This window comes from Sorex araneus, chromosome X (genome assembly GCF_027595985.1).
Source record: "Sorex araneus isolate mSorAra2 chromosome X, mSorAra2.pri, whole genome shotgun sequence".
NCBI classification, from domain to species: domain Eukaryota; kingdom Metazoa; phylum Chordata; class Mammalia; order Eulipotyphla; family Soricidae; genus Sorex; species Sorex araneus.
Window position 1 is genome coordinate 50,338,735 of NC_073313.1, and position 14,048 is coordinate 50,352,782.

General features: G+C 40.3%; 1 protein-coding gene and 1 pseudogene across 2 annotated transcripts in view; both read right to left on the reverse strand.

Annotated features, from left to right (window-relative positions):
• Positions 1-14,048, reverse strand: part of SYN1 (synapsin I) — a 56,813-nt gene that overhangs the window by 19,702 nt on the left and 23,063 nt on the right. The gene's annotated exons all lie outside the window — the stretch shown is intronic.
• On the reverse strand, positions 12,272-13,230 carry LOC101554672 (60S ribosomal protein L36a-like; annotated as a pseudogene).

Consider the following 14,048-nt stretch of genomic DNA (forward strand, 5'->3'; position numbering starts at 1 on the left):
TGGTGCTCTTTGAAGTTTTGGGGTTACACCCAGTGATGCTCATGGGTTAATCCTGGCTCTACACTCAGGACTTACTCCTAGGGGTGCTCAGGGGACCATATGGGATGCCAGGGATGAACTTGGGTCAGCTGTGTACAAGTGCCTTATACACTGTACTATCTCTCCAGTCCCCTGAAGTTTTTTTAAGAGTTGAGGATAGGAAAAATCTTGACTGTCTGGAACCCTGAGGGTTGCCTGACACATTTCTCTGATCCTGAGTCCTTTCAACTTAATTCTTGGGTCTCATTCTCCTCAAAATTTGAGATTTCATCTTGAGATTGTATAATATTATGAGTTCAATTCACAAATTACCCTGCTCACCTCTTCACTTCAACCTGTGTCCCTACCAAAATATAAGCCCAGGACCCTACTCTGCTTAATAAATGGTGTCGGTCTGTGATCCCAAGGCTACTGATGTGATACTAAGACTCCAGTCTCTTATCCTCAAAATGCTCCTCAGTTATGAAGAGCAAACTGCTCAGTTTCTCTCTGCCTTTCCTTGGCCTCCCAGATGACCAAGGTTCTTACAGGGAAGAACTCTGAAACTCTGGCTTATAGAAGTAAACAAACATAAAAGGCAGTGTGGTTGAGTCTGTGGACATGCCCACCAGGAATAGCTGTGGTGACATTCATGAGGGGAGGCTGCCCTTTAGGAATTCCTCCCCTAAGTTCGGTCAACTTGTCTCACCCTACAGGAGCGCCTACCCTCAGGCGGCCCTTATCCCAGACCTGGTACAAAACATCCCCTCCCTGGGGTACTCCCCTATCACCTACACCCCAGGATACTATGCTCCAAATTTCAGTCATGAGAATTCTTCCCTCCATTCATAGTGTCTTAAGTCTCTGGGACTGATCTCTTGGGAGATCTCTTCCATCAGGGAAGCTGCAGGGGAAGCTATCAGAGAATGTGACATGGGGCTCAGGCACTTATAGCTTCTCTACCACTCTCTATCACCTCTTGGGAATAGGGCTCCCACTTGTCTTGCCTGTTCCCAGAAGCTGCCCCCTGAGATAAAACGTATTGTTAAGACAATACAGGCCAGAGGTTCCTAAACTTATTTGTTCTACCATCCCCTTTTCTACTTTCTTTCTTTTTTTGTTTGGGGGCAATACCCAGCCATTCTCAGGTGCTACTACTGGCGGGTTTGGGAGACTGTATGGGATGTCAGGAATCAAACCCAGGTCAGCCATGTGCAAACAAATTTCTTACCCACTGTATTATCTCTCCAATCCAAAACCTACCTTCTTTAAGCAAAAAAAAAAAAAAAAAAGACAAACCAGAGACTACTACTGTCCTCCAAATCCCCAAATCACTCCAGCTCTTTGGCCTCCTTTTGGAAAGACTGATCTAGACAGTGAAAGTACTTAGTTAGACCCAGTTAAAGTTTCTATATGAATTTTTTAATATGTCAGGGTGGGGCAGCTGGTGGATGTGGAAAACAGCTTGTCTTGTGGCCATGACAGAAAGTCTCTCTATAAGGACCCTTGGTTATCAGAACCTCAACTGCCAATATTAATGAACTTGTCTGCCCCTTTCTTTGGTCTCTTCTTGTCCTTTGTGTGGTGGGAGGTGGGGGTGGGGGAGGTGTCAGACTACGCTGCGGTTGTGACCTATCATAGGCTTCCTAAGTCCACTAGGTTTTGAGCATACTCTTAAGATACTGCTGCATTCACAGGCAACCCCCCTTTGTTTGTCTGTTTGTTTTTGTGCCATTCTCAGCAATGCTTAGGGCTTACTCCTGGATCTGTGCTCAGAGATCACTCCTGGAAGGGCTCAGTTGACCATATGGAGCACTGGGGATTGAACCTGGGTTGGCTGCGTGCAAGGCAAGTGTTCTACGTACTGTACTATCCTTCCGTACTGTCCTTCCGGCTCACAGCCAGCCTCTTTGTGCACTTGCTCTTCCCTCTTCATTCTGTTCCCTCCTCCCTTTTTTCACTCCTCCCCGTTTCTCTTCCTTCACATTCCCTATTCCTGCCCATCCCTGTCCCTTTACAATTCCCTTTCATTGTCCCCTGTCTCTTCTACCTCTCAGTTTCTGATGCCGCTCTCTTCTAGCAGAATAGAAGAGAAGCCTATGAGGGGCAGTGCTTTGCATTAATCACCTCCAGGTGCTTCCTCGCCACCTCTACAAAGCCATAGGCCTGATCTGCAAGCTTGAATGATGTCGGAAGAGTGACATCTGCTGGTCTAAGCATCAGCAAAAAGCACAAGAAGCCATGATCTGGAGTGACTTCCCTGGAGACTAGATAATTATTATTGAATCATCATGTAAGGCAGTTTCTTGCCTTTCACTTGGACTCTACTCAGCCACAGTGAATGGACATCTTCTGCAAATTCACAAACCTTTTTAAGCCTATCAATTTCTCCCACTTGTCTTGTCAAGCTTCCCAACAACCATCAACTTCTAATGGGCTAGGGAGCTCTCTGGTTAAATTCAGTTTCTTGATCTGTCTGTGTTCTGCAAGGTAAGTGTGCTTGCTTTTATATGTCCTCTTTCTGAACCCGTTGTAGCCCAGTGAAATTGGCCCTTCAAAAGCAATCCCCTTACTGATAGACCTCCTGTTCTTTCCTTCACTTCCTCAATCTTGCCCTCGCTATTTCACAAAATCTCCACATCTCTGCATGATTTTACCCTTAACCACCCATCACTCTTTCCTCACTGCACAGGGTCAATGAGTTTTGGACCCAAAGAAGGGACTGTATCCAGAGGAGACATTGGAGTTGAATTTCACTTGGTACGTCATGAACATTCTTGAAATATTTTCTGAGCCATAAATCTTCTGGAGTGCAGGTAGCAAGTAAGAGGAACTTCCCCCCACCACAGTACCCCTCACATTTAGTTCTGCAGGACAAGGGTGATATAAACAGATCAGTGGGCTAGGGAAATTGGAGGTTAAAAGGAGTCAAAATGGGGGTGGTAGACAGCTCAACGGGTTGGAATACATGCTATGCATGTAAGAGGCCCAGTTTCCAACCGTGGCACCTCATCGTCCCCTGAGCACCACTGGGTGTGGCTCCCAGGCACCAAACCAAGAGTAGCCCCCTGTATGGCACTCAACCAAAATAAGGAAGCAAACTGGGCTAAATTGGGCCTTCTCATGTGCCCTGCCCACAATGTGACTATTTAGATACTCTGAGAAATTCATCCCTGAGAATTCCTGCAGCCTGCAACTTTGATGGGTCTAGACAGGGTCTCAATATGTGTCTCACACCATGTGATGGACACCAGGCAACCTTTCCACTAAAGCTTCAAAGTATAAAGTGGAGGACGACTGCTCCTGAAAAATCTAGGCCTAGCTTTTGCCCCTCCGCAGTGCACAATAGTGGGGGACAAAAGAGGAAAGCAAGGTGATGGCAAGCTGGCCTGCGGGAAGTCCAATGCCTCAGGCACCCCCACTACCATTTCCCACTCTGTTCTCTTCCTGGCCTCTGAAGTCTTGTTCTTCCTGTTCCTGATAAAAATAACCTGGACACAGCTAGAGGTACAAGTGCCCATAATATATATTGGTAATTAATGAGAAAATATAGTTCTGCACTGGTACAAGTACGGAGAAAGAGACCAAGGGATAGGACAGAGTTGAGAACCGATCCCAATTGTCTGTGAAATTTCAGTATGAGAGAGAAACGGCATAAAAGATCAATGGGGGGGAAGGATTGCCTATAGGGAAAAAGATGAAACTGGGTCCTTACATAAAGCTGTACATGAAAATCCATTTCAAAGGACCCATGTAATAAAGAAGTTTGTAAGAAGAGGCACTTGTTTGCTGTGTCGAGAACAGTGTTATGTAAATGAATGCATATGATGACCATTCAGTAATACATGCAGAGATTGTTAAAGAAGCTGTTCAACAAAGATGTTTGTAGCAGAACTTAAAAAAAGGGAGAATCAATTTGAGACATATGAAGAATTTCAATGCCTCAAAGTGTCCCACTTTTATTATTTACTAAATTCCCTATGTACGTGATTCTACATCAGGGCTTCCAGTTATTTTTCCTTGTCAGTCTTGTTTATTCATACCGTTCACATCAGGAAAAGCTTCATTAATCTGTTTGCTGGCAGTGACATTAGACTCCCTGTAGGCTGGTAGGGATTAATCCCTCCAGCCTCTTCAAAGTTTTCTTTTTCAGGGATTACTTCTGGCTATTTTGGCATGTCTACTTTTTTTGAGGCACATGGTGGGATTGGAGGTGATAATGTGGTGAACCCCCACTCCAAACTTGAGCCCCTAAATCAAAAGCATGTACTCAGTCCATTGAGCTATTTCTCCAGTCCTTTTTCTTATTTTTCTTATTTATTCAGGTACCATGATTTATAGTAATAATATAATGTTAATAATAATGTTTTAGGTATACAATGTTCAAACACCATACCCAATACCACTTTGCCAGCGCCCCTTCACTAATGTCTCTAGGTTCCCTCTCTTGTTTCCCCTTCCCCAATTAACAAACACAATTCTATAGGCCAATCATCAGGGTTGGCCACTGTTTGTGCCTTTTTTTTTTTTTTGCTTTTTGGGTCACACCGGGCGATGCACAGAGGTTACTCCTGGCTCTGCACTCAGGAATTACCCCTGGCAGTGCTCGGGGACCATATAGGATGCTGGGATTCGAACCCGGGTTGGCCGCGTGCAAGGCAAACGCCCTACCCGCTGTGCTATCGCTCCAGCCCGTGTTTGTGCCGTTTATGATTGCTTTTTGGTATGAAATTTAATATTAACTTGTGTAACTATGCATAAAATCTTCAGTGTATATTTTGTTTTGTTTTGTGCAGGGAGTCACACCCAATGGTGCTCAGAGCTTGTCTAGCTCTGGGCTCAGGCATCACTCCTGGCAGGACTTGGGGGACCATATGGCATGCCGGAGATGGCCATCACAGTGTGGTCACATGCAAGGCAAGCACTCTACCAGTTGTACTATTGCTCTAGTCCCTTTTCTGTGTATATTTTGGATATCACATTAAATCTATAAATTAAACATACAACCAGAAAATAAACTAATATCTATACTATAGCTTCTTAAACTGCAGGATGTAACCCCATACAGGGTCTCATAATTGATTGTGGGGGTCATGAAAAATTTGGTAAGATTGAAAGGTTTCTGAACAATCAGTGGCAAAAATTTAATTCCAAATCAGCCATGTAATGAATCCAAGGTATCTCTGGCAGTGCTCTCCCATGTTGCATCTCTTAGGCAAAAAGGGGGTGTAAGTGGAAAAACTTTATGAAATCCTGGTCTATATATCAATTTATCCTATCCAAGAGCAGGGCAGTCCATTTAAGTCTTCCTTTGTGTTTTAAGAACGTATTAAATGTTTCCTTACATAAGTTAGTACATCTCTTGTGGACTTTATGTCAAAGGACTTGGTATTTTTTGTGTGGTCATAAATGAAGCTTTCCGGTTGTAATTAAAACAGCATGGTACTGGAACAAAGGCAGAGCTGCAGACCAATGGAACAGGGTGGAATATCCTTATACACACTCTCAAATATACTGTCATCTAATCTTTCATAAGGGAGTAAGAAATGTGAAGTAGAGCAATGAAAGCCTCTTTAACAAATGGTGCTGGCAAAACTGGAAAGCTACATGCAAAAAATGGGCTCAAACCTTTACCGAACACCATGCACAAAAGTCATATAAAAATGGATTAAAGACCTCAACATCAGACCAGAATCTATTAGGTACATTGAAGATAAGGTTGGCAAAACCCTCCACGATGTTGAAGCTAAAGGTATCTTCAAAGATGACACGCAAGTGATCAACCAAGTGGAAACAGAGATAAACAAATGGGACTATCTTAAACTAAGAAGCTTCTGCACCTCAAAAGATACAGTGACCAGAATACAAAGACAATCTACAGAGTAGGAAAGGATATTCACCCAATACCCATTTGATAGGGGATTGATGTCAAGGATATACAAGGTACTGGTTGAATTCTACAAGAAGAAAATACCCAACCCCATAAGAAAATGTGGCGATGAAATGAACAGATATTTTCTCAAAGAAGAAACCCTAATGGCCAAAAGGCACAGGGAAAAATGCTCTTCATCATTAATCATCAGGGAGCTGCAGATCAAAACAACAATGAGATATCATTTCAAACCACAGAGACTGGCACACATCCAAAAGAAAAAAAGCAACCGGTGTTGGCACGGATGTGGGGAGAAAGAGGCTCTCCTTCACTGCTTGTTGGACTGCCGACTGGTCCAACCCTTTTGGAAAACAGTATGGACTATCCTCAAAAAATTATAAATTGAGCTCCCATTTGACCCAGCAATACCACTTCTGGGAATATATCCCAGAGATGCAAAAAAATATATAGTAGAAATGACATCTGCACTTGTATGTTCATTACAGCACTGTTTACAATAACCAGAATTTGGAAAAAAATCCGAGTACCTGAGAACAGGTGACTGGTGAAAGAAACTTCGGTACATCTACACAATGGGATACCATTTGCAGCTGTTAGAAAGGATGAAGTCATGAAATTTGCATATAAGTGGATCTATATGGAGAGTATCATGTTAAGTGAAATGAGTTAGAAAGAGAGGGACAGACATAGAAAGATTGCACTCATTTGTGAAATATAAAGTAACAGAATGGAAGACCCAAGAATAGTAGAGATGAATACCAGAAGGATTGCTCCATGGCTTGGAAGCCGGCCTCACATACAGGGGGAAAAGGCAGCTCAGATAGAGAACGGACCACCAAGTATGGGGTGCTTGGAGGGCCCACTCGAGATGGGAGAGGCGGGCTGAAAGTAGACTATAGACCGAATGATGGCAATTCAATACCTCTATTGTAAAGCACAACGCCCATAAGGAGAGAGAGACAGCAAAGGGAATGCCCTGCCACAGAGGTGGTGTGGGTTGGGGGGAATGGGGTAGGAGTGGTGGGAGAAATATCAGGATCATTGGTAGTGGAGAATGGGCACTGGTGAAGGGATGGGTACTCGATCATTGTATGACTGAAACATAAGCACGAAAGTTTGTAAGTTTGTAACTATACCCCACAGTGATTTATTTAAAAAATTAAAATTAAAAAAAAGAAGTGGAACAAAATCTAAATGATCAATAGTCATACAGGAAAAGCGGTAAGCAGTAAATTATTGCTTTGTTTTCAGATCCCTAGGAAAACTTTCAGTATTTCTGTTTAAAACATATCTGCCTTTGGGGATTTGTAAATATAGTTCATCAATTTACAGAAATTCTTTCAAGTTTATGTTTGGTGGTTTTTTAATAACTGAAGAAAAGATCATATTTCTTCTTTGTTTTATGAATGTGGTAAATTATATTCACATTCTTGGGAATACCAAATTAGGTATTACTATATTTATGAGTGTTTCTATATGAAGTTAATTTCCGAATAAAATGTTTAGAAACCCCCCCAAAAAAAATGCAGCTTTCTCTTCCACTAAACCTGTTGTTCATTTGTTCATGTATATAAAAATGACTAATTTCTATATATTGTTTATATATTCTTCTATAGTAATTGGTTCTCTTTTTTTGCTCTTTTGGGTCACACCTGGTGATGCACAAGAGTTACTCCTGGCTCTGCACTCAGGAATTACTCCTGGCTGTGCTCAGGGGACCATATGGAATTCTGAGAATCAAACCCATGTCGGCCGTGTGCAAGGCAAACACCCTACCCACTGTGCTACCACTCCAGCCCTGAAAGCTTCATTTTATCTGGAAGAATTTACGTGGCATAGGGATTAATTGACCTCTACTTAGGTAGAAATCCTCTGTGAAAACATTTGGGTATGAAGAGTTTTTAAAGGATAATTCCTTAATAGCATTTCTTTCATGGAAATTTGTCTGTTAAGTTCTAGTGGGGTCAATTTTGATAACTGTTTTTCTGTAGGAAATTATCCACTTCATCTAGGTTTTAAATTTTATCTGTATGCCTTGTTATATTTTGACTGCTATAATTATGGCAGTGTCTGATATTTTAAGTATATAATTAAATCAGCAAATACAGGGAAAACATTAAGTTCAAAGGGGAAAGCTATATTTGAAATACATTCTGTATGAGAAATCAAACAAACAATTACCTTTTGAATATAGCACTTCAATAGCATGACTTCATTTAAAGACCTAAAATGTGCAAACAAATTACCAAGCTCTTCCTTAGTAGATTTGCTTTTCACAGTGGAATGCATGATCAGCTATAAAATTACTATGTACTGCAGGACTAAAAAACAAATATATCTATTAGTGATGTTTAAGGCTGGGGTGTGTGATTCAGTGACAGAGCACAGGATTAACATGACTGAGGACCTGAGTTCAATCCCTCACACAACAGGAAGAAAGGAAGGAAAGAGGGAAGGCTGAAAAGAACCCTATGTGTGTTAGATTGGAATGCTAGCTTTGGAGGTATCACATGAGTACTGATATAGGTAACAGGTACGTGTGTATAAGACCAATAAATAGTTTATAATATATGACCATTGAAGTCTAGAGATATAGTATAGCAGGTAGGATGCTTGCTGACTCAGGTTTAATTCTTGGTACCCCAAATGGTCCCTTAAGCACTGCCAGGAGTGATTCCTGAGTACAGGGCCATGAGTTAGCTCTAAGCATCATCAGCTATGACCCCAGAACAAAAAATAAAAACATAGCCACATATACTTAGATGCAAATGAAATTTCTGGGCTTTGCATAATGAGAGACCCTAGGAAAAAGAAAGACCCAGTAGCAAAGAAAGTCTAACCTCCAGATCTTGGCTTTGAAATGCCATTAGTCTAGGATTGTAAATGGGGGTAAGCAAGATATACTCAAAGGTGATATCAGTGGAAATGTAAGAATAAGGGATTATAATTTTTTTCCTTGGGTTTGGGAATGTGATTCAATGGTAGAGCATCTGCTTTGTAGTTGTGAGGCCACAAATTTGATCCTTGGCTCCACCCCAGAAGTTAAGGGCAATTCTGGCAGCACTGTGATTGCCATACGCTGTGCCACAAAAAAAATGTGATCTCTGGCATACCATGACCAAATATGTGTGAGCACAGCCATTAAAGTGTGTGGCCCTTGGCAAGCACCATAACTAAGAGTGTGACTCCTAACAAGGATCATAGCCAAATGTCAAAAACCAGTACCAACACAGTGCAACAAAACCAAGTATGAAAGGGCCACATCCAGGTGTAAACACTTGCAATCAAGTGTGTGGCCCCCAGTCAGCAGTACAACCAAGCGTGTGAACTCCATAACCAAATGTTGTTGAGTCATTTTCCCTGGTCATTGGAACAGTTACAAAGGGAAGTGGGGAAATTTCTGTCTGCCAAGGAGTCAGAAGACTATTGGGGAAAATCGTCCAAATCAATTTTATCAGAATCCTGTAAACTGACCAAGGATTTACAATAATTCTAAAAGCATTTATTCAAGAAAATGTGGTTGAATTTCAGTAAAAACTGTAAGGTTGGTAGCATTTGAGCTTTCTTATTCCCATGCTCCCACACCCACAACAGTCTAGAAAATAACATCCTTGCAATCCTGATGAAAACCACCAGCCTAGCAACCACTGGAGGAGATAGAACAGGGTTGAAGTTTCTCCAAAATCCCATTCACAGAACATTATATTCGTTTGACTTTTCTGGTGCTTTTCTAGAAAAATTTCACTCACAGAATTTTTTCCTGACACAGATTTCACCTGGTATGATCACCTTTTCTTAGGGGTATCTTTAAAAAACAGCAACAATTGTTTAATGGTCTCTTTCTAGGATGAGTTGCTGCTTGAGGCAGTAACTACAGTTAGGGAAATAAAAAAGCTGACCAGATAATTTAACAGGAGAAGTTGGGTAATAAGAGTTCAATAGATGGCTTTGAAATGCTCTGACATATTCCCAGGAATTTAGAAAGCTACAAATAATCCAATGCTTGTGTGCGTGCCCAGAATCTCTGGTTGACCTCAAGAATCTAAAAAAACAGGATGTGAAATTTAAGGCAATATTGTAAACACCCTGCCTGAACACTGTGTTGTGGGGTTGCCGACTCAGAACCAGATTAATTTGGAGAAGTTTATTAGCTGGTGACTGCATGGAGAGAGTCTCAGACCCAAATCATGCAGCCGGGATCTCAGTTTCTCCCAGCCTTTCAAAGGATTCAATGCATCAGAAAACCAGGCACATGGATAGCAGATATATAAAACAAGATAAGGGGGCAGCAGCAGATACACAAAAGCAGATAAGCAGGTAAGGATAGATATACAAAAGCTTTATAAGCAAGTATTTACGTCAGTTCATGGGAAGGGGCCTGTCACTTACTGATAAGAATTACTTCTGGAGTCTGTTAAAGGCAAAAATGGTACTCTGAGAACAAGATGGTTGCCCTAGTGCTAAGCTATTACAATTAAAAGTATGTTTCAAAATGCTGAGACTCCATTAGCAAAGGCTGAAAAATTTACTGATTCAGGTATTTAAAGAAATATCTTCCCAATAATTAGCTGGCTACTAAGTGGATGGAGATGAAACTATGCAGCATATATGATAAAGAAAGGAGACAATAGAATTCAGGGAAGCCACTAAAAAGAAGAGTGGTAAAATCAAAGAATATGATTTCCAGTTTCCTCTTGTATATTTTGTCTGATTTTCAACAAAAATTGATGAAGCATGCAAAAAAGAAGATAAAGCATGACCCAAAGAGAAAAATAATGCAAATAGATCTTGTCTGTGAGTTAGCAGATATTGAATTTCACAAACAAACCTATAAATCAGCTACTGAGGATTTTTCAAAGAATTAGAGGAAATCATGTCTAAAGAACTAAAAGTACAATAATGGTTTTCTAACAAATTAAGACCATCAATAAAGACATAGAAATACTAAAATAATATATATTCTGTAATTGAAAAAGCACAATAACTGAAATGAAATTCTCACTAGAGGGGCTCAACAGTATTTTTGAACATGCAAAGAAAAGAATCAGCATATACGAAGATGGGTCTACTGAGATTATCCAATTTTAGGAAGAGAAAAAAATTAACAGAGAAGAGAAAAAAATTAGCAGAGCTTCAGAGCTTTGCGGACTACCATCAAGTACATAAAAATAGACATAACACAGTCTCAAAAATGAGAGAAAAGGAAGGTGCAGTAAAGATATATGCAAAAATAATTGCTAAAAATCTTTTTTGAAGGATTGCTAAACAGTCAAAATTGATTACAAATCTCAATCTAAACATTTAAGTTCACTGAACTTCAAGTAGGATAAGATCACAGAGATTGATATCTAGATGTACCACAAACAAACTCAGGAAGATTAAGACAGAATCTTCAGAGTGGTAAGAGAAGTGACTCATCACATATGAGGGATCCTCATTAAGATTAACAGCGGTGGGGAGACAGAACAAGGAATCAGGCGCCTGCCTTGCATGTGACTGACTGGGGTTTGATTCCCAGAACCCCATATCTCCCTCAGGCACCACCAGGATTGATCCCTGAGAGCAGAGCCAGAAGCAAGACCTGAGCACCAGTGGGTGTGGCCACGGAAAAAAAAAACGATAACAGCTTATGTATTGTCAGAAAATGAAGAATACAAACATTTACAGATAAGTAAATATTGATAACTCATCACTAGTACACTGTACTATAAAAATTACTAAGGAAGTCCTTCAGGAAGAAAAGATAATCAATTATCAAAAAGAAACTTGAAATCACATGAAGAAATAAAGAGGACCTGAAAATATATGTAAGTGTTAAAAACACTGGAGAGCTAGTACAGTGGGTAAGGCGTTTGCCTTGTAGGCAGCTGAGCTGAGTTTGATCTCCAGCATGCCATATGGTTGGTTCCCTGATCCTGCCAGGAGTGATTCCTGAGTGCAGAACTAGGAGTTACCCCTGAGCACTACCACCTGTGACCTCCAAACAAAAAGCACAATTGGGAACTGGAGAGATAGTACAGAGGGTAGGCAACTTGTCTTCCATGCAGCCACCCAGGGTTCAATCTCTGGAACTGCATAGGATTCCCCAGCACCACCAAAAGTGTTCCCTGAGCACAGACCCAGGAATAAGCCCTGAGCACTGCAGGGTGTGGGCTCCCAAAGACAGAAAGAAAAGAAAAACACTATTGGGTATATGTTTGTTTTGTTTCTAATTTTTTTCTTTTTGTATTTATTTTCCAAGCACATTTTCTCTCAGGGTAAGTTTATCCATGGCACTACTTCAATTCCTTCATAAAATATCAACTGTTCCCTCAGTTTAACACAGCCCAGTATTTCTGTCTTCATTATAAAATATGAAGCTTAGAACTGCATCACTTATCCCTTTCTCTTTTTATATTCTCCCATCGCAAGATGCTTGCATCTCTTAATGGCCAGAATTCTCTTAGCTCTACAGTTGGACTAGACGCATTCAAGCCTCAACACAATCTTCTTTGTAGCCCTTTTCCGGAAAATTTGCTTAGTCCGGCCTCAGTAACCACTCTGCTTCCTGTAACAATGCAGCTTTCCCTGGGCATACAGAGAATCCTTGCCTTTCTTGTAGTGTGCGACTTTGTGGTGTTGATGCTTGCGATATTTCTTACAAAAAGTCTGGCAAGTTTTTGGTATGTTCACCATGCTCATGAGAGCAGTATTTGCGAGGGAAAAATAATTATTTCCTTTTTGATTTAAAAGAATTATTAAGCAATATTTGCACAATCTAAGTTCATGAGTACATGATGTATAAAGATTTGCCATGAACAAAAATCTTTCTATTTATTTGTGTCTTTCAGCAATGTTTTTTACTTTTCAGCATACGAGACTCCATGTCATTTATTAACTTTATTTCTAAGTATTCCTTTTTCTGTTACTGTAAATTTTCATATTATTTTGTCTTAGTATATAGAAATACAACTGATTTATGTTGTTTAATTGTGTCTTACAGTTGTGCTGACTTTGATTATTCATTTTTTTTGTGAAATCTTCAGCATTTTCTGCATGCTTGCTCAGTTGTTCTAGAAATGGTGAGAATGGCCATCCTTGTCTTGCTTCTGAGAGAAGAGCTCTCACTCTCTCACTGCTAGATATGTTAGCTGTAGACTTTTCACTTGTAGTTTAATTATTTTGAGGTAGTTTCTTTCTATCTGTACTTTGTTGCGTGTTTTTATTATAAAAGGATTTTGAACACTGAATAAAATACGTGATTTGCATGATAATAATAGCACAGATTAAAGTGATGGAATAAAGCTATAGAGAGACAGCTTTAAAATAGTATAATTTCTTTTTTGCATTTTGGGTCACACTCAGTGATGCTCAGAGGTTATCCTGGCTCTGCAAACAGGAATTACTCCTGGTGGTGTTCAGGGGACTATTAGGGATGCCGGGGATTGAACCTGGGTCAGCTGTGTGCAAGGCAAACGCCTTATCTGCTATACTATCACTCAAGCCCATAAAATTTTACTGATAAAATTCAAATGATGATGGTATAAAATAATATGCTATTGCTAAGTCCCAGGAAAATTGCTAAGAAAATAATTTTTGCCTTTATTTGAGGGTTGCACCTGGCTCTGCAAAAGAGCTATTCCTAGGTCTGTGCTCAGGTGTAACTCCCAGCAGTGCTCGCAGGACCATGCAGCACAAGAAATTGAACCCAGGCCTCCTGGATGTGAAGTGTTCAGCAAATATATTTTTCGGCATTAAAGACAAATGCTTTGCCCTCTATACCATCTCTCTAGCTCCCAATTGTGGGTTTTTTCTTTGTTTGGGACCATATCTGCTGGTGCTCAGGTATAAAAATTCTCTGGTCCTAAAAATAATTTTTAATGGAAAAGAATAACCTAGGAAATAAAAGTGCTACATAATAGTATGTAACACAAAAACATACATCAATGCATAAATAAGGAACAAAACTAGCCATAAGAAGCATGGAAAACAAAGCATAATTATGAACATAAATTTGGCTTTATCAGTGATTATGTTAAATACAAATGAACTTAGTTCAATTAAAAGTTAGAGAGAGGTAATATGGATAGAAAACATCGCACAATTTCAGGGAAATGGCTCAAAGGACTGGGATTCGTGCTTTTCATGTGAGAGCTCT